Source organism: Thamnophis sirtalis, unplaced genomic scaffold (assembly GCF_051295495.1).
Source record: "Thamnophis sirtalis isolate CommonGarterSnake01/CBP01778 unplaced genomic scaffold, rThaSir2_p1.2 scaffold_3, whole genome shotgun sequence".
Lineage (NCBI taxonomy): Eukaryota > Metazoa > Chordata > Lepidosauria > Squamata > Natricidae > Thamnophis > Thamnophis sirtalis.
In genome coordinates this window covers 85,251,816-85,271,197 of record NW_028261383.1, presented here as the reverse complement: position 1 = coordinate 85,271,197, position 19,382 = coordinate 85,251,816, and the positions used below count along the sequence as shown (strand labels likewise).

General features: G+C 37.7%; 1 protein-coding gene across 3 annotated transcripts in view; it reads left to right on the top strand.

Annotated features, from left to right (window-relative positions):
- The window catches only part of SGCD (sarcoglycan delta), a 468,122-nt gene that overhangs the window by 253,565 nt on the left and 195,175 nt on the right, over window positions 1–19,382 (top strand). The window contains exon 1 of one of the 3 annotated variants that reach the window (XM_087709403.1): window positions 9,030–9,294. The exons of the other annotated variants lie outside the window; for them this stretch is intronic. The gene's annotated coding sequence lies outside the window, so the exon portion shown is untranslated. Of the gene's footprint in view, window positions 1–9,029; window positions 9,295–19,382 lie in introns of those variants that run through there. 3 annotated transcript variants of the gene reach the window in all.

The following is a 19,382-nucleotide window of genomic DNA, read 5'->3' as shown; positions in this document are numbered from 1 at the left end:
CCAGATTTTCATCCAGTTTGGGGGGGAAGGTGCGTCTTATACTCCGAAAAATATGGTAGCTGGTCATCTTGAAGGTGATGAAAATATTGCATGAGACCAAAATAAATAAAGGCCAATGTGCTGCCTTTATCATTAGAATATTGTTCATTTTAAGTGCCATCTTGCTCCATGGATTTTACATTTTAAAAGAGAGAGTGGATGAATGCATTCAGAAAATATATTCCAGAGAAATAAAGAGCGGGAACAGCTAAAGCTATCAGAAAAAGGAAGAGAGATCAGCATAAGGAAATAAATGACAAAGGAAGGAGATAAATAGTCAGTACTGATTCCAGTAATAGTTTGTTTCCCAATAAAGGAAAAAGTGCCAACAAAAGTATGTATGTAAGGGCTGGAAAGGACTGATTTTGGATAGGGATTCTGGTAATTATTCTGGAAAAGTACTGGTTAAATTCAGCATTCCTAGATCTACTCTGGCTATTCTGTACTCATCCAATTAATTTCATCATGGGCTACTAAAAACCTTTGACACTTGCTCTCGAAAGATATATGTCCTTTTCCTTGATCGTCTTTTCCATTAGGTTGATGCTCATGTTTTATGACCTTTGAAGTTTTACTTCTGTTCTCTTTTGCAAATATTCTATGAAATTAAATGCATAAAATTATGTTAATATGACATTCTGCCAGCACATACGCTGTGTTTACATAAAATTGCTTCTCCCAGAGGCATGATTTCCAAAAATATTCATTCAAAACCTTCATGAAATCTTTCATCAACTATAAGGTGTGTCTCTGTGAGTAACCTCTTCGTTGGCTACATATTCTTTAAATAGTGCAAATAAAATAAATTTAAGAGGAGGCTGTCTTCTAATAAATTTTCTGCATCTTCATATTATGTTTTATTTAGTGAAATATCAATTTAGGCATTGCTAGTACTAACAAGTCTTTTGTCTTGCTTTTCAGTTCTTACTGTATTAGCAGTAATTAGGAAACATTAGAATTTTATTCTGGACATCCAGTATCTAGCATTTAATCCACTGTGGCAATATGAAATAGTTAACGTAAGAGAAGGTGATCCTTAGTTGTAACCTTTATTACTGGATAGATTAACAGTGTTAGCAGCAATCCCTTTGATAGCAAATAACGTGTGGTTCCCCATCCCCAAATCCAACTGGTTTCAAAAGGAATCATTGGGACGTCAGATGATATTGTGTAAAAGTGGTTTTTGCCAGCATTTATGAGTCTAGTGACAACTGAGGATCAGGGAGCACTTTCAAATCTCAATAATTAATACATAGCAGCCTTTGGCTCTTTTACTTTTAGGATAGCATCAGCCTGAACTTTGCAGAAGCATCACTACAGTAGACGATCAATAGGAAAAGGAAAGTAGAGCCGTGTGTCATATATATAGAACAATTAATAGAAAATAGTTCAAATTAAAATGGTCTTCCCTGTTTTGATGGAAAGTGGAATATTGTGTTTCTTTTTTCTTTTGTCATATAATGCTGTTACCACTCTATGTCTGTAATGGGTGGATTTTCTTCGCTTCTCCCCCCCCCCCTCTCAATGCAGGGTTATTTGCTGAAAAACCAGGAAGTTACTGAATGTTTCTATTTTAGTTAAATAGACATTGAGCTGTTTCAAAACTGTGCTTTTGTCTGTCATTCATGACTGGCACATTTGTGTTTGACGCTCTTTATCTTTGGCCTTTAAAGGAATCATACGCTGCTGAAAACATCTGCCTTTTTTTGAACATAAGGCATCTGGTTGGAAAGAGCAATTGATTGGTTTTGATTGATTTTGTAATATATACATTTCTTTACATATCATATCGGGTGATCAAAGAAAAAGATCCTGTACTCCAACAAATACCACTCTTAGAATCTTATATCTCGTATCAGATACCAGTTCCTTACTTACTGAAACCTTTTCTACAGTATGTTTAGTGAGCAGATAATACATAGAAACATCCATTGATTTATATCAAAATCCTTCTTATCCAGGAAAATCTTTCATATAGCCACCTATTGAGAAACAATTGGCTGACCAGTTAGTTCCCATAGCAACTACATACCTGATAAAAATAGGTGCCACCCCAGTCTTTTCCAGCAAATCTGTTCATTGATAAAGCAGTTTTGGCCTGCCCTCCCTTCCCTTCACCTGCACAGCTAGGACTTAAGCATCTGTACTGTAAAAACCAGGCAACCGTTAATTGACAGTGGATACTTGGAATGGGCTATGTCCTTTTGCAGTTATTGGTATTGGTATTTTATTATTTGTATGCCGCCCTTCTCCGGGAGGACTCAGGGCGGCGAACAATTCAAAGGGGAAAAAAGGGGGAACATAAAAGACAAAATACAAATAATAAAAGTAGACAACAGTTGCACAACCATACATGTCGAGAGGGGAGGGAACTCATCACCCCTAGGCCTGCCGGCAAAGCCAGGTTTTGACAGCTTTTCGGAAGGCCTGGAGAGAGGTGAGGGTCTGAATCCCTGCGGGGAGTTCATTCCAGAGGGCCGGAGCTGCCACAGAGAAGGCCCTCCCCCGGGTAATAGCCAGGTGGCATTGGCTGGTAGATGGCACCCGGAGGAGGCAAACCCTGTGAGATCTAATGGGTCTGTGGGAGGTAATTGGCAGCAGGCGGTCTCTCAATTACCCAGATCCAATACCATGAAGGGCTTTATAAGTTACGACTAGCACCTTGAAGCGTATCCGGAGACTGATCGGTAACCAGTGCAGCTCGCGAAGGATAGGTGTAACGTGGGTGTACTGAGGTGCACCCACAATCGCTCGCGCGGCTGCGTTCTGGATGAGTTGAAGTCTCTATTACCTATCTGAACTCTATAGCCCAGATATGATATCTTGCTATCATACAATACAAGGATACAAGTCTGTTTCTTTAATTTAAAAAAAACCTTAGCCCTATTGAAAGTTGAGGGAAGATATCTAGGAAGTCAACTGAATGCCAGGATAAGTACCTGACATATTCACATAAAGGACTTTTGTAATAGGTTATCTTCAGATACCTTCAAAGAGTCATCAACAGCTAAAATATATAATGATGGGCTGAATGGCCCCATAAACAGAGAAGCCTTAAAATGTGTTCCAGATCTCTGCTTAGGCCCTTGGAGAGCCATTTAAAGGAGACATAAAAAAGCAATTTAGAGGCTGCAAGAAGGAATACAAATCCATAGCTAGGTTATATCCTTTATTAGCACCAAGAAAAACATGATAACAAAAAAGAGCTCCCTGGACCTTTTCTTCAGGCAATATACTATTTCTCAAAAAAAAATGAGTGGAGAAGAAGCAAGTAAATATATTTTAAATGTATTTTTACATAATTAAAATGAGGCCAGAATTTTTTACTTATGAATTCAATGTAATGTTGTTGGAATTCAGATAAATGTAATATGTGGGGTAGTGGTGAAATTCAGCAAGTTCTGACAGGTTCTGGAGAACCAGTAGCGAAAATTTTGAGTAGTCTGGAGAATCGGCAAATGCCACCTCTGGCTGGCCCCAGAGAAGGGTGGAATGGGGATTTTGCAGTATCCTTCCCCTGCTGTGCACCAAGCCATGCCCACCAAGCCACACCACACCCACCAAGCCACGCTCACAGAACCACTGATGCAGGGGCAGAGAGACAGGCCAAAACATCTACAGTATGTGTGCTGCAAAAAGCTGAACATTTGGATAGGATCCACTTATCTTGAGTTTTCCTGAATGTTAATGAAAACTTAACTCTGATATCATCTAATACCAACCAACCAATCATTCAGTGCACTATAGCCTACACTTATAATAACTTAAGCTAGCTCTGGAAGTATTGTCAACATGTTGATTTTGCTCATTTTCTATACAATGACTAAGTCAAATAAAAGCATGCTTAACTTCACAGGTCAAGCATTTTCAACATGAAAGGCCAGCTCTTGCATTCAGCTATATTACCAAGGCTACACAAATTGTCCTACTTTAGAATTGCCTGTCTTTCTTCTAATATTGTAAATCCTTCTTCTGGCCTTTGGTCTCCACAAAGAAGCATGTTTTTGATTTACATATACTGATACCCTTGAGGTTTTTTTTTAAAAAAAACCTGAATATATATTATAAATTATCATTACTCTTTTAAAAGCCACTTTGAATAAATAATGCAAATATGGCACGTGATTTCTTAAATGTAACTATTACCATACAATTCATTTGCTTGTTTGTTTGTTTATGACTTCAATTTTTTACTCCTGGGATCTGTCTGGACAAGTCCCTGTAGTTTTTTTGCCAAGGCTTATCAGAAATGGTTTGCCATTGATTGTTTCTTGAGGCTGAAAGAGAGGGACTGGCCCAAGGTCACCCAGCTGACTTTCATGCCTAAGGTAGAATTAGAATTCATGGTTACCTGGTTTCTAACTTTGTACACCACATTGGCTCTCAGGAGTCAGTCAATCAGAATAGAACTGGAAGGGACTTTGGAGGTCTTCTGGTCCAGCTATCTGCTCAAGCAGGAGATCCTATACCATTTCAGACAGGTGGCTGTCCAGTCTTTTCTCAAAAATCTCCAGTGATGAAGGACCCTCAACTTCTGAAGGCAAGCTGTTCCACTGTTAGGCAGTTTCTCCTTAATTCCAGGTTGCTTCTCTCCTTGACTAGTTTCCATCCATTGTTTCTTGTCTTGCCTTCTGGTGCTTTGAAAAATAAGTTCTCCTGCTCTTCTTTGTGGCAGCCCCTCAAAATAATGGAATACTGCTTTCATGTCACCCCTAGTCCTTTTTTTCTCTAGACTGGCCATATCCTATTCCTGCAACAACAAAAAGGGAATTTTGAATACTATTACCCAGATAACAAATATTTGTTTGCTTAGTTTTTGGCTTTAGTCTAAGAAAAAACGGAATGTAGATTACTTTTCAAACAATTTAATGATTTAATTATCAAACTCAACACTAACGGTATTTTAACACTGGCAGCTTGAAGACATGTGGACTTTAAGTCCCAGAATTTCCCAACTAGCTACTTGGAAGAACCAAATTGTCCCAATCCTTCTTTTCACTATTGTGTAACTGGACTAAATCACACACAATTTGGTACTGTTGTTCTCCACTAAAGGAAACACTTGCAGTGGATCTTGGGATCATGCTTTTCTCTCTTTCCCTTCCTCGCATTTTATATTTGTGTAGCTCTTGTAGTAGCTGGTTTTGAGTTAAGAAACTGATTCCTCAGGGGATCTTCCAGTAGGATTCTTTTAGCGTCTCTCTAAATCTCTGTAAACAAGCCTGTTCCCTACTGTCCAACCAGCTAGGGGAGAATTAATGGATTACTTCAGCCACATTCTCCCATTAAGAAAAATGTATCTGTAGTCATGAGTGGACAAGAACAGCTATATTTTACTGTACAGCTTGCATTAAGAAACAAATAATCACCATGCATACATGCACCCATGCATATTGCATGGACAGAAGAAGAACTTTAAACAACAGTAGCTATTGAATTTAATGGAAATTAATCCCTCAGTGAATCCTCTCAAAGATTTCTCCTCCCCCCCCTCTTTCTTTACCATTTCCCTTGGTAAAGAAGATTGCAGTCATGCTACCCTCCGTAAGTTTCAGCGGTGTGTCTTACTCTATTATTAGTTTGTTTATTCTTCAATTTCTTCTATCCTGGCCTGCCTGAATATAGTCAGCTTCTCTTCCTCTTGGTCATGATCATCTCACAGCTGAAACTCAAGGGATGTTGCGCATTGCTGAAACTTTTCAGACATTGCCAACCAATCAAATTTCTTTGAACTTCCTAAACTATTTATTTCTTCTCCTCTTTTTCTTACTTCTCTGTTCAGGCAAATCCCCACTTCTCTCTTTTCTCCCCTGCCTATTTGTCTGGGTGTATCTATCCATGTGAAATGACTTGCACCCAAATCCCATTAGGTAGATTTTTCCCAAATTCTGAAGTTTTTTTCTTCCCTCTCTATTTTTTGTACAACCTTCCTAGTGCTGGGTTCTGGATCCCATTGCACACGGTATGGTTGCAACAGGACCCAGCATCCACCACATAAATGTGCGCACGCATGCACCCTTACCTCTTGTGATGCCTCCGCGAGCCTCCACGACGCTCCAGCTGCTTAGCAGAGCATCGCGCAGGTGCCGTGTGCTCCATACACATAAGCGCCAAAGAGCTCAAATACAGGTAGGGCGGACGGGTGGGCCCCCCAGAACACCGTACCAGAATTGTATCCAGTGCTCCAGGCAGACACCGGTATGCACATAATGGGGCGTACCACCTTCAACCAACCACTGAACCTTACCCTCTTTCCTGGAGATCTTTGTGGACTCTAATGTATCTACCAATGGTCCCCAAACTCTTCCCACAATGGATTAACATTTCGTCCTTTTCCTTTGTTTCTGACTCCTTTATGAATTGCAGATGAATACAGTCATACCATTAGCACTTCACTTAACTTATTTCTTTCTCCAAGTAAATCTCCTGACACTTTGCATTAGACTTACTTATTTCCCAGTGCTACTGTAACTTTCTGGATTACTTTTGTAGAAAAGATTTATTTTGTGATTTTCTGTTTCCAGAACAGCTGTATGTTGAAAAGATACCAACAATATGAATAATTCAAGCTTTGTTTCCACAAAACACTGTTCCCCAATTCTGGGTGTCATAGCAAACTGTGTGTGAGGCATTTTTTAATGGAAGCACATATCTGTCAAATCATTCTTTAAAAATTAAGCAAGTATATAAATCTTTTTCTTATAGGAAGTTACATCTTGAGTGAATTTCTCTTTAAATAGCTATACGTCTAAATGAAAAACCATCCATAACTGCAAGACTACAGATTTACCTGGAGAAAATAATCCCAAAAGAAGGCCATGGAAAACCATTTCCAAGAAAATAATCAGGAGATATTCATGTTATTACCTGAAGACAAGCTCATTAATTCTCCCTCTCTCATTCCCCCCTCTCTCTTTCTTCCCTCCATAATAGCATTCCTTTTGTACGTATGAATGTAATACATGCTTCAGTTTATATTTTCATCCAACGGTACTAGAAATGCTGTACTTAACTTAGTCGGTGAATCTCCAAAAATAGATTATTCTTTTCCCTCTGGCATTTTATAGAACTATATGTAGGAATATAAAAGTTTGTAGGAAATACACCTAAATAACTTACTGATCTGCATCAATTCCACAGCCTGCATTATATAGCAAGTAACTAATAGGGCATAGCTAAGGAAAGTGACTCTCCTAACTGTTCCTTGCAATGATACTTTCTGCCACAAACACAATATTTTCATAGAGACAATTCTCCATTATTTTGCAAATGTCTGGCTCCAGTACTTAGTATCTCTCTAATATGTTGAAATGATTACTAATAATAAAATGTAAAACAGGAGTCTAGATAAGATTTAAAGTACAAAGGTCAATTACCTGTCATGCTCCCCCTCCTCACAAGTATCTTGGTTTCTTGCATTTATCAAAAGGATATACGCTGGCAACCTTATAAGCTTTCAGAGCAGAGAGATCTTTTGATGTTATTTATGTCATGCTCCATATCGTAGACTTTACAATGGCTTCCATCACTATCCCTCTGGGAATTTTATAATGATTATTCAGTATGCAGGACAGAGATTCCTGGCCTTATCTAAACCCTTTGGCCTTTAAAATGCATAGATGGATTTGTTTGGTTAATATTGTTTATAATAAACTTATTTGGTTAATAAGTTTATATTTGTTATGTGGGTGTACTTTTTGCAAAATTGATGTTCACTATAGAAATAATTGCATAGATAGCAGCCACCTTAACTGAGATTTGAAGGCTGACAAGTATGTTCAAATGCTTTTCAATGTTATTTAAAAAGCTTATGTTCATGTTAGTTGAACCAAAATTATCTGTTACATATAAAAGTTTGCATGAGGATTCATTTAGAAGAACTGGTCTTCTCCTTCATAAAGTAAACAGGACAGTTCCATTAGATTTAATATTTTTGTAAAATTTCTAAAATTTTGGACAGCATGAAATGATGTATAAACATACCCTATCCTAGTACTCCCTATCAGATTAAGCAATGCCATGCAGAGTATAGAAAATGAGTAAGAAATAGTACCAGTCACTATTTCTCTTGAATGTGTATTTATTCCATACATGTGGAATAAATATGAAGTACTACTTTCATTCAGCCATCTAGAGGCTGACTAATATGTAGGGGTCCACTGAATGACAACACACTGGGAAAAATTAGTATTTTTTTTTAAAGGATAATTATCTGCTTGGGATTTTTCAAGCAAGGAAGTCTTTTTCCCCTTCCGGTGGCTCTTAGGAAAGGAGAGAAATGGAAAGGAGAGGAGAGGGATCTGTATGTTATTTGTATGGGTATCTGAAGTAAGAGAAAAATAAAGTATTTTTTAAAAACAAACCTAGATCTATGGTATCATAGGGAACTGAAAAATATCAAGGAGATCCATTTGACAAAAGATAAAGCATATGTCTTTCCCATAACTTAAGCTAAACCCAAACTTTCCTATAGGCAATCTAAAAAAAGCTGTTTTGGGAATTATTGTGAGAGACTGCCACAGTAGAGAAGAATCCAAGTGCTCAGGCATAATTGTAGTATTTTTAGTATATTCAGCTTACAGTGCTACACGTCAAGATTAGGATACACAGCAATGTGCTGAGCAGAGCCTAGAGCTTCTAAAAATAAACCTTGCTTTACGCAATTGAAATTAAAACACAAGAGAAAACTAGGTAAATGGAGGTGGTGGACTGCATAAGAATCTGAATTTCTCTTTGCAGGTTTGGTCAGGGAAAGAAGTTAACACTAAGGAAAGTTTCTCTTGGTTTGCAAGGCTTAAATAAAGGAGAAGCGTAGAGCAGTCTTGAAATAAAAATAGCATATACAGTTGTTGCAGAAATGATTCCAAATGCGAAACATGCCAGTCCCCTGTGTTTGGCGCAGAGGCACGATAATATGTGGGGAGGCTTTCATGCAAAACACATGTGTTTTCAATTGCTATCTGGAGCCAGACCAGTAGCTGTAACTTGGCCTGACAAAGCCTCATTGAAGTAAAAGACAGAGTGTGGTTTCAAAGCAGTTAGAGAAAGAAGGGGAATGCTGTTCAGGAAATTCTTCAGGCTGGGCAGGGACTTGGCCACGGTTCTGCTGCTGGAAAATCTGACAGGGGCAGCTTCTGAACCCAGGGTAGGCCTTGCGCTCCTCTGAAAGCAACACGGCATCTTCCCTCTTGCCCCGTTTTTGGCATATCACCGGATTTTGTTGTGTTCTTTGGTCTCCCCCCTCCCCCAGAAGAGGTAAGAGGCTTTTTGTTCTTTCTTAAAACAGCTTTCTTGGGCATTGCTGCACTTTTGTTTTACAAGTATAGGGACCCGTCGAGGTACTCCCTTAACTGAGAAAGAAGTTGGAGATCTCCCACTACATTTACCGAGGGATTGGCTGATTATCTTTCCAACTTCTACTGAAGTTCTTGCAAACGGCCAGGAGGGTGGGGGAGGTTTTCTCTTTAAGTGAGCATGCGTATTTGTCAAACCTTCCCCCCAACAGTATATATTACTGTTTTTAAAGTTTACGCAGTGGTGTGTATGGATGAACTACAGAAAGTTGGACAGTTCTGCTTATTGTATAGAATAGGCGACCAGCTAGTATGTTTCAGAAATTGCTGTCAATGCAGCTACAATATTCAGATATAGCTACGTTACAAAGAGTCCGTGAGGCAAAGGCTGAGTAGTTTGGAGCCTTTTTAAAAGTAAGCAAATACATTTGTAAATCACAAGGCAATAATGCTACCATCCTATTTATTTTTCTGTGGTTACCCAGAATTGGGGCAAAAATAATACAACTATTTATAATAGAGTTGCAATATCCCATAATTCAAGAAAGTTTCAGATAAACTTTATTTTTCTCTCCAAGCTGCTCCATTCAACACCACCTGCTACTTTTCATTTCATGAGACGTTTTGCCAAATAAATATTTCCTAAACACGTTATTTTAAAAGTCGGGCATTTCTCCTGAAAATGACAAGTGAATGTGCAACTTGTTACTCCATGCCCTATTTTGGAACATTAAAGTTTATTGCCTTTCCTCACCAGTGACCATTAAACCTTAGCTGGCCTGTTTGCTGTTTCTTTAAATGTGGTTGCACAGCATGAGAAGTACTTTGAAACAACCCTTCCATTTTTTGTTTGTCTACACAGTGCCAGAAAAGTTTATTTTTCTCAGATCTGTTCAACATGAATTTTTCTTCTGCTCTGAGCATATCCCTTGCCCCACTTTGTCTTAAGAGGCAAAGCTGTATTAAAAGAACAGGCTGAATTAATAATATATGGGCAGCAGAAGCCATATTTATGCATTAATTGGCAGCAGTTAAAGTGGGTTATAGAACTGTGTAAACTGTGCTGATATATTAATATTTTAGGATATATAAGCAGAATGAAAATCCAGAATAGAGAGATCTAGGAGAATCAGCTTTTACAGTCAACTTTTAGTTAAAATAGCAAAAGTCATTACTAGGTGAAGTAAAGAAACAAGTGATCACTCCATAAAATAAAATAGTTTAAATCCTATTAAGAAATTATTAATAACAAAATAGGTTAAAGGGAAATTCTGCCTGTAGATATAAATAAATGGGCATATTTGATGGGTTAATTTTAAATCAGAGACATGAGGACTGGATAATCAGACTATTAAATATACAGACTATAAAATAAATTAAGCAAAATACATCAATCAAATCAAATGGAGGAAAAAGAATATTCTATAGATCATCTAAAACTGATTTTTTTTTCCATAGTAAAATGTTTGTTTCAGCTGCTTTGATGGCTGGGCTGGAAATTAAACAGGCCCAAGCAATAATCCATAAGAAAAGAAAGCAATATTATTTCAGGACAATGGCTAAATATCTACCTATTAATAAAAAATAATCACTTTTGTATTATTATTGGCTGCATTACCTGAATATTTATATCTTCCTAGAACAGTTTTATGATCCTAAACTTAATTCTATGTAAAAGACTGCTACTATTCCAGATTAGTCTTGCCTTGACTCTGCTGGCCTTTTGCAGCATATTAAAAATCTGACTTTACTATCAGGACTGGACCCTTGGTTGTATTGTAAGCCTGTTTCTTGGTCATAGTTTTATATTGAAGAGGTGATGTCATGAGCATACAGCTACTGTTTATTTATGTTGTTTCTAATTTTTTATTACTTATTTTATACCATTTTGTTTATAGGTAGCATCAACTCACAAACACAATTAGCCCCAAATCTATGTTGCTAAGCGAGACAGTTGTTAAGTGAGTTTTAGTACTAATCTTGCCATAGTTGTTAAGTGAAACACTGCATTGTTAAATCAGTAGCACACTTGTTAAGTGAACGTGGCTTCCTCATTGACTTTTCTTGTAGTCCCAAAGACACTGCAACCATCATAAATATCAACCAGTTGCCAAGTGTCCAAATTTTGATCATGTGACCATGGGAATGCTGCAACAGTCTTCTGAAAAATGGTCACTTTTTCAGTTCCATTATAACTTTAAACAGTCATTAAATGAACTGTTGTAAGTCATGGACTACTTGTATTAGCATCCAAAGTCATGTATATGAGATGGGCAGCCTTATAAATTTATTAATGAGGTAAGTAAATGAATAAATATCTTCACTTGGTTGTTGTTTTTTTGTAGGCTAAACTTATCCAGACCCTCATAGGGGTTGCCTTCCAGATCCGTTTCCATCCTGATAGCCTCTTCTGAACTGGCTCTGGTTTGTCCTTTTTTCAACTGTGGTACCTCAAGTAGGATCTGAACAGGAGTGAGATTGAAAAAAATTAGCAACTAGTTCTCTGCCCAGTTGCTGGGTGGGCATGGCATGGGGGCATGGTCTAGTTGGCTTCCTGAACAATGGTAGCAGGGAAGGCATTTTCACCCTGCCCAAGCTCTGGAGGCTTTCCTCAAGCCTCCGTGCGGGCAAAAATGACCTCTCTCGGACTCTGGGGTGCTTTGGACTACTGGTACTTCCAGTAGGCCCATTTTTTGCCTTCCCCAGGCTTTTCTTGAGCCTCTGGGAAGACGAAAATGGCCTCTCCTGGGCTCCAGAGGCCAGAAACACGCCTGTTTCCAGACTTCCAATGCTTCTGGGAGGCCTGTTTTTTTGCCATCCCCGAGCCTCTGCATGGGGCCTGCACTTACCTGGAATGATGAATGGGCCACATGGAGACTCCTGGGATGGACAGGGTAGGTGGGGTCAGCCAGTCCTTGTCACTACCGGTTCGACAAACCAGATTAAAATTAACATCCGAACTGGTCTGAGCCAGCTGAATCCCACCCCTGGATCTGAATAGACTCTGTTGCACTTGCAACCTTATGAGTCTATGTGTGCAGAGCAAGAGGAAATGGCTGTGGCAGAGTTGAGAATTATTTCACTGGCTCCATTCCTAAATGGACATCTGGTGCAGTTTGGAGATTTCCTAACATTGTATTACAAGACAGTGAACATTTACCACTGTATAAATAATAGAAAACTACAGCCAGTTCCATATCTATGATGTCACACTTACACTTGTCACAAAGACATTAGAGAGCACATTTGTTCTTACATATAGGAATGTAAAACCTATATTCTTTTACAAAAATATACAAAATATTTTTGCAGTGCATCAAATTCAAACATGCACATTTTTGTAGTGCACAATAAAAACCAGTTAGACAGAATTGGACAAATTTAGTTTAATAACCTTCATTCTCTCTGTGAACAGACAGATCTCTTGAATCAGAGGTATTGAACTACTCACAGTCAATTTAACAATCAATACACCCCATCTCACCCCATTTCTTTTTGATGACCTCTGAAATATTTTGTCACCAGACCTATTTTCATGGTTTGACTTCTTACACAGATTTCTTTCCTTCCTCCTTCCCTCCCTTATTTAGTCAAGATGGTCCATAAGCTGAATTTCACTCTTTTTAGAATTCAAGAATCTTATTTATGAAGACTTTTGTGTATTTTAAAATATCTGTAAGGTTAACTTTTTAAAAGGAGGGGGAATTTTTCCAGTCCATTTGTTCTTGTCACATTTTTATCACTTTCATTTTGCATTCGCTTTTCACCCGCTACTTCCCGTCAAATTCTCATGTGATATTTCTGTAGGAGTAAACAAGGTTCTTTCTGTGCATATCAAGTTGTCATTATAACTCGGGGGGGGGGGGGGAGGAGTGAAAATCTCAAAAAAAGCACCTTCGTTTCCTTCACCCTCCCCTCCCCAAATAGGATAGATTCAGGGTTCTACTTGCTAAATAGTGGCATATTATATTCTTTTATTCTCTTTTGTGTTTTCTCTGGTATATGCACATGTATTTTCTTCAATGAAGATTTTTTTTAAAAAAAACCAAGTATGTCAATAACATTCTGCCATCCCCTTCATGTGTAGAAACTATGTCTTACATTCTTTCTATCTTTCTAATAGTGTCCTTGCATAAGCCTTGCAATTAGCGCAACTCTTAGGCAATTAACACTTCCTAATCAAATAACCACAAATATTCCTTTTCACACACAGAAGACAGAACCCTACCAATTACATTATATACAATTTGCCACCAGAATAAATCTTACTACTGTGGCCTTACACATTATAATAAGCTAGAAAGAGTGAGATTTACTGCTAAAAGGTTAGAAGTAAAGTCACTGAGCTGAATGGACTCCCAGTTAAGTGGGTAAAAGATTACAGCTTCAATCAGCCTCTCTGTGGCATCTTGCCATTTTCTTTCCTATTGCTTAGAGCAGACCTGAAGCTGTCGTCCTTGCGTTGGGCTGATTATAAATAAAGTTAGTGTTGCAGATTCTTTGCCTAAGTTGGTCATGGCATTTTACTTCTCTGTCTGGACTGAAGAAGAAGCAACAGGCACGCAAAATTCAGACTGTTGATTTAGAATAAACACTATTTGAAACTTTCATGGTTTAGTTGTGACTGTATTATTGGCACAGAGCACTTATTTACAATCTGAGAACTAACTGCCTTCTGAAATCAAAGATAAAGGACAAACATAAGCTTTTCTATTTCATTTACATTTGATTAACTGGTAGCCTAGGTGCTCATTAAGCATCTTCAGACTGCAGTTTTTTTGCTTAGAATCCCGCTAATGAGCCTATGCCAAATATATCTTCAATTCAGTCTTCTACTCCAAAGTATCTAGCGCTCATGTGAGCAGCCTAATATTGTTCAGTAGAAGATCCGTCATCTCTTCCAACCACTATAAGTCTACAAATATTGTTATCTATATTTCCACATGTCATATATCAAAAGAATAGAATGGGTTTTCAGTTTCAGATGTTGGGGTCCATATGTTTTTCATTTTCAGATGTTTCTTCAATATTTTAAACTTAGTTCTACCTCACTACAACAGCAGAATGGATTCATTATTCTATTAAAAGTTGCACAACTGGATATTTACTCACACAATAGGATGTTCTCTATTCCCTCAGAAGCTCCTTATTTAGCCTCCCACTGGATTTGAAGGTGAAAAATTGTACTCACAGGGAAAGAAATAGGCTAAATACTAATAAGTGGATATTAACATCCATCGCTTCATGATGTACAGCATGTTTCTGGCAACAATAGCAGTTACTTAATAGACAATATAATGATGATGGTCCTATTGCCTTATGGGATCCTTTCTTTCAATAGTAACATGTATTACTTTATTTACAGTATCTTAACATTGGTTAATGATCTTTGCCATGATAGGAAGTGCTAGCAGGTGAAATGCATTACATGTTCACGTCACATTCAGAGTTCAAGCAATTGCAATAGATGGTGCATTAATTTTTTGGTTAGGACTCTTCTATATGTGAGATCCTTGGTGTTCTCTGAACTTGGTTGTTTTCTTGCAGAAATTTCATTAGCAAACTAGGTAACATCATCAGTGGCAGAAAGGAGTTGGGTTTGCTCTTATTTTACTGTATTTTTTGGAGTATAAGACGCACCTTTTTCCTCCCTAAAAGAGGGTGAAAATGTAGGTGCGTCTTATACACTGAAAGTAGCCCCACTCACCCACCAGCACCAATCATTTGGCCTCTGCCTCCCAGCAATTTACCTCCTTGCAGCAAATGGGGGCTTGTGGAGGCTGCAATAGGCTATAGCAATCCCTACAACCTGAAACAGCTGATGATCGGGAGAAATTGAAAACGAAACTTGCTGTTTGCTCCATGAGGCAAATTGCTGGGAGGCAGAGGCAGATTTTTTTTTCTTGTGCTAATCACGCTCTTTGCTGCAAGGAGGTAAGTCAATAACTATAAATGTAGAATGTTCAAATTATTAGACTTACTTTTTAAAGACTGCTTTATTATTGTTCTAGACAGCTTAACAAAATGAAGAAGCTTTTTAAAATAAATGCTTGACCTGAAGAGGCCCAGTGCTACTGTACCTTCTTTTAAATAGCGAAGAATAACTACACTTCCAGAAATCACGTCAATTTTAACATCTGTACAAGTATAGTCTGAAATGTAACACTACAAACAGTTTATATTGTCTGTATTGTTTGCTGTTTGTTGCAAGGAGGCAAATTGCTGGGAGGCAGAGGCAGATATTTTTCCCTTGTTTTCCTCCCCCAAAGGCTAGGTGCGTCTTATACTTTGGAGAGTCTTATATTCCGAAAAATATGGTATATACTAGTGGTCTGCCTTCTCAGTGTCGGTGAGAGTAGTCTTGGTTTCTTGATTAGGATGTTCTTTGTTGTTAGCTTGATGTCAGACTTTGGTAGTTCCTTGATTTGGATATTGTTTATTTCTTGATTGCTGGTCTAGTGTTAATCTTGGTGTTAATTTGTATCCATGTCTTATGAAATTAAGGAGTTTTCATCATGTCTTCTGTTTGCTGGTTGGTGTTCATGGATGCCTATTTATCCCTTATACTGGCTGCTAAGTTCTTATACTGTATGTTGTAGATGTCCTCTATATTTTCTTCTGGGTCTCCTGGGTCTTTTGATTTACTTAGGATATTTTTCAAGGCTTTAGTTGGTTTGAGACTTTGATTGCTATAGTGATGCCATGAGGTTTAATTGTCGGTTGTTTCTGAGATGTTTTTGATGTATAGCAGTATTATACTTTTCACAGCTTGCGTTGGTTGTGCTTCATTGGGTTGAGTGAGCAAAGTCGCTTGGATATCTATTTTCTTGAAAGATGTTGTATAGATAAGGGTTTCCTTTTTCTGAAGTTCAGGGTTGGTGAAGTGTGTTTGTACTTGTTTAAGTAGTGTTCTTACATGTTCTTATACAGCTTATATTGTGGGAGGTTGGGTTGTTACTTTGATACTGGACCAGAGGTGAGTTACTGCTGGTTTGGCCCAGATCAGGCGAACCAGTAGTAGTGGTGGCAGGAGGCTCTGCTCACCTGCCAGGATTCCTCTGCAAATGCGCAGAAGCAACACACGCGCAGGAGCGCACCCAAACTGGTAGTAAAAAATTTGGCAACCCACCACTGCACTGGACCACTGAGTTAGTCTAGATAGTTTTATGACAGACTTCTCTTTCTAATTTAACCATCATTGCCTCTGCTGATGAGGATATCCAGGATGGTATATCCAGCATGTTTTCTTTTTCTATTATGAATTGTATTCCTTTGAAGATTTTTTGTGTGTGTTCTCTAGTTGGTTCTTTTTTTATGACAAAGGTATCAACTAAATACCAGATCCATGCTTTGGTTCTGTGGGAGTGTTATAGATTCTAGACAATGCATTATGGTCACTCTTATGAGCCCTGAAAGCAGTGATTCAATGGGGGTTCTTTTTGTTGATATATTTGTCCACCAAACTGAAAGTATGTGATTAGGCAAAAGCTGATGTGAGCCATGATTTGGGGTATCTCAATCTTGGTATGTTTGGTTATGGCAGATGTACTGTGTAGTAGAATTGTCGTGGACTGTTTAGCACACATCCTGGAGAGTTCCCTGAGGTTGGGCTCCAGCAGAAATCCAAAAGCTTGGAAGTATAAACATGTGGTCCTAATGACCAACTCGGATTGGATCCTGTCTGGTTAATTCTAGGACTATAGATGTAAAGACTGCTGTGACATTAAATAAGATCACAGTTTCATCTTCATTTATTGTCACATCTTTGATTCTTTGAAGGCTCTATAGGGGGGAGTTGATGGAATGTTTATTTCCCTCTATGAGTTGTTCAAGCTTTTTTGCCAACTCTTTAGCATTTTTGTAGGCTGGAGGTTTCTGGTAATGATACAATTGAACAGAGAGGCATGTATAGATTGTGTGTTTTGGGTAGTCCATAAAAGTATGGGAGGACAGGTCCATCTTTAGTTTTCATCCATTCTTATTCTTTTTAATGAAAGATCTTGATAAGGTCACTGGGAGCTCTCTTAACCTGTCCTCCCACACTTCTATGGACACACAAAAACATAAAACCAGACATATTTCTCCATCCAACGGTATCTGTCCAATTGTATCATTGCCAGGTGAGGGAACTTCAGCCAGTAGGTCTCTTTCAGCCAGCTCTCAAAAGAAGGAGGCACTGCCAAACCACTTCCAAAAAACCTTGCCAAGAAAACCTGCAAATCCAGGCAGTCCAGATCAGTCGAGGCCATCACCAGCAGTCAACATCAACTTATATGCATTTAGGATTTCTGCCTATGTGGTAGTTAAGACAACTGGAAGTAATTTAAAAAGAAAAAGAAAACCTTAAAACCTATGTTAAAACTAACTCAAGCTTAGCAGGCCTAGATAGTAAAGAAGAATGTGAGTTCTTCCCTGAAGGAGGAAAGAGTAAATACTGAGCAACATTCTGAGTGAACTTAATAGCTTGGGAGCAATATAGAAGGGGAAAATAAGCAAACATATTGTACAAATTCTAGATGTTTGAACATTTTGATATTTTCCTTTTTGTTTCTTTTTAAATAATGATTATTCATTTTGTCATTTGTAATACAACCATATATAGTAAAGTTACTGAAACAAAAGACTTAAGAGGGCAATTCTAGGAGAACTAGAAATAGCATCTGCAGTGTTTCTTCATAAAGCTATCATAGAGAAGTTTCACATTTGTTTACTTTGCTTCCCAGTCTAATCCAGAGCCCTGGTCAGACTTCCTAGTAGGTTCAGCTATAAATCTTGACTGCCCAGACATTTAGCAATCTGATTACAGCAGAATTTAGGAGGGAAGACATGACTAGATTATGCTTTATTGTAGGCTTATAGTGTTCATGACTTGCACAGAAAGTGTGTCTCCCTCTCACTCAAAACATAGAAATCAAGCTCTTCACATATGTCTACTCAAACTTTAAAGTCTTCTTGCCTTTGTGAGTCAATGGATGTATGACCTCAGGATAGGGGTCAATCTGTTCAATTTTCACGTAAGGTTTCATCCAGTTTGAGCCCTTACTACAGTCCTTTTGTTTCCTGGTTTGCTTCTGACTCAAATACAACTAGATCAACCCCTTTTTTCATTGTTTAGTATCAATCTCATATATATATATATATATATATATATATATATATATATATATATATATATATATATATATATATATATATATATATATATATATATATATATATATATATATATATATATTCATAAATCCATGCTCCTCGATTTCTAGGCCAGTACACAAATTAAAAATTAAAAATTGTCAAACAACTGACTTGAACATTTCCACATTATTTTCCATGGTATACAAAATATCCTTTAACATATATTTTCCTTTAAAAATATTTTTTGTATTAGCAAAAATATAATTGCAAAATCCAGAGAGTGATGAAATCTGAGTAATGATTGCATATAAGTCCTTTTTTTATTATTCTGGAAAGTGTGAATTAGGTTGATTCATTTTATCAATATAGACCAAATTAAATTATTCCACATCACCTCTTTAGATTTTTTTCCCCCTGCATTTTAGCAAAAAAGAAATAAGTAAGAAAGGAGAATGTAAACATACCATAAATAACACTATTTTGACAATAAATCTTTTTTTCCTCCTACATTTTTTAAAATTAGGCTTCGGCAGCTCAGTAATGAAGCATCTGTGTTTACATAACAGTCACAAAGCCAAAAAAAGGTATCTTACCTACACAGGTATTTCCAAAATGCTTTATTTTATATTCACTTGCTAAGAGGCGATTTTCAGGACTTCCATTGTTTCTGTCACCTGATCTTGGACAGGACATATGCCAGGTACCATCTTGTTGGGCCTACAAACTGTGCCTGCACTCAAAATAGCATTCTCCCATACATCTGGATTGTCTTGAGCCTTGTTACCCTTTCACCTCTGTGATTAGGATCATAGTATTAACCTTGGTCACCTAGAAATTTGTGGTTTGCTTATTGTTTTATCCTAGTATACTGCTTCATGTGAGATGGGCAGCCATTTAAATCATTTAAATAAAGGA